The sequence below is a fragment of the Penaeus vannamei genome, chromosome 19 (assembly GCF_042767895.1).
Source record: "Penaeus vannamei isolate JL-2024 chromosome 19, ASM4276789v1, whole genome shotgun sequence".
NCBI classification, from domain to species: domain Eukaryota; kingdom Metazoa; phylum Arthropoda; class Malacostraca; order Decapoda; family Penaeidae; genus Penaeus; species Penaeus vannamei.
In genome coordinates, this window is record NC_091567.1 from 26,952,172 (window position 1) to 26,954,671 (window position 2,500).

Sequence of the window (2,500 nt, forward strand, 5' to 3'; positions counted from 1 at the left end):
TCTCTATCCAGTTTTCTTTACGTTCTGCGTTTAGTGTTATATTCAGCATCTCTAAAACAAAGGCTACTGGATTTTCGGAGATATTTGTAAGAATCAATTAAATGAAAGCGCACGGAAACTTTTGAAGTAACGAAATTACCCTCATCTTTGTGATATTGATATTTATTTGCACAATCAGAACCATATTTTAAACAAAAGTTCTATCGTTCTGTACTTTACATACACTTCCCTTTTTGATATTAAGAATTTCTCATATCACTTCACATCACAGCTTCCTTTCCCCGCCATTAAAAACTCAAATGAGAACCTATAGTGTCTTTTTCGGGCTTAAGTTTTTAGTTTTTACATGAAGTATTCTGCATTTTTTTTTTTTTTTAATACCATCCACAAAGAATGTAGTCATTTCGGAAGATGGTTGTCTTTGTACCTTGATTTTATTAACTAACAGATCGACTGCGTTTATCTTTTCACTTTTATTGACTTTCGGGTGTAAATATTTATTTATCAATATACTTTCGGGTTAAATTATCTATTTACTTTTGCTTTTTGATTTATTTACTATTGGGTTTATTTGTTCACTCACTTTCGGGTTTATTCATTTATTTATTTTCGTTTTCATTGTATACTTTTCGGTTTATTTATTCCTTTACATTAAGGGCATGGAAAGGTTGTGCACTGAACCTAACCTCGATCCTTCCGATTTAAACAAACTTTTAATAATTCTATTTTAGTTTTGATATTAAGGTACAATTCTACTCTTATGCCTTCGACGCTTGTGTACAATGAAGTTATTTTCTTTTACTTACTAATGGCTCATGGCCTTATTACTTATATCTCTCTCTCTCTCTCTCTCTCTCTCTCTCTCTCTCTCTCTCTCTCTCTCTCTCTCTCTCTCTCTCTCTCTCTCTCTCTTCTCTCTCTCTCTCTTCTCTCTTCTCTCTTCTCTCTTCTCTCTTCTCTCTTCTCTCTTCTCTCTTCTCTCTTCTCTCTTCTCTCCATCGGAAAACTGAAACAATGGACATGGTACCATCTAGCATTATGAAAGTATTGTCGGGACATGTGATGCTGACAAACCATACAAAGTCTGTAATGGACTGTCTCGGAGACAGCAGGTTACGCAGGATGCAGTTTTGGAGGCAAAGCCAGTTACATATCAACAATGCAAAATGTGTAAGATGCACAAGTCGCATAATCTTACACATCACTTACTTTGTTGCTCAAAAACTTCATCCTATCGATCAAATAGCACTGTCCTGAGACCAGCACATTGATTATATTAATTTTATCATAGACACTGGTCTTGTCTTCGATATGATTAGGGATATATATTTTTTTTCCAACTAGATGATATGTGTATAATATAAGCATAATGACAGCCCTTCAGACATGTATTACTAATATTTAACTAATATCCCTATACATAAATATAAGCATAGCCAGTTTGGATAGATGCTGTAGAATCTTACCCTGGCTTTTTACAGGGCATGTACAATGTTCTGTAAATTAATCTTATCAAATCAAATCAAAATCTCTATCTCTCTCTCTCTCTCTCCCTCTCTCTTTCTCTTTCTGTCTGTCCGTCTGCCTCTGTCTGTCTCTCTCTCTATGCCCCCCTTCTCTCTCGTATCGGGTACATGACACACAATTTCAACATGACTATGACAGAAAATGCTCGTTAGAAGTCAAATCACCCAGTACAAACCTGACACGCAAACAGCATAATAAATAGCGGATTTTATATAAAACAGATGATAAAAAAGAAGAAGAAAAAGACAAACATACAGTCCGGTTTTATCAGGAATGCTGTATCGACATGGCAGCCTTACTACTTGCGACCTTGAATAGCAAAAAGAGAAAGGTTAATCTCAGATCACGGATGGGTGAGAAGGAATGACCTGCCTTAACGTGGGGAACATAAGCTGATCGAGCTCTTATTAAAAAAAAAATCTTGAATAGTGAAAAACCCAGTCAGTATCCAGAAATGTAAACTGACAAAAGGTAAAAAGGCTCAAGCACGCACTCAGCAAACACACACACGCATATATATATATATATATATATATATATATATATATATATATATATATATATGTGTGTGTGTGTGTGTGTGTGTGTGTGTGTGTGTGTGTGTGAACATAAATATCACACACACACACACACACACATATATATATACATATATATGTGTGTGTGTGTGTCTGTGTTATATATATATATATATATATATATATATATATATATATATATATACATATGTGTGTGTGTATGCACATATATATATATATATATATATATACATATGTGTGTGTATGCACACACACACACACACACACACACATATATATATATATATATATATATATATATATATATATATATATATATATATGTATAGATACTCTTCTACAAGTAAAGTTGTCATCATAAAAAAAAAAAATTGCACTTGCGAAAGACGCCTAACTTTGATGAAACTGTCAGGACCATTTTCCTAATTTAAATC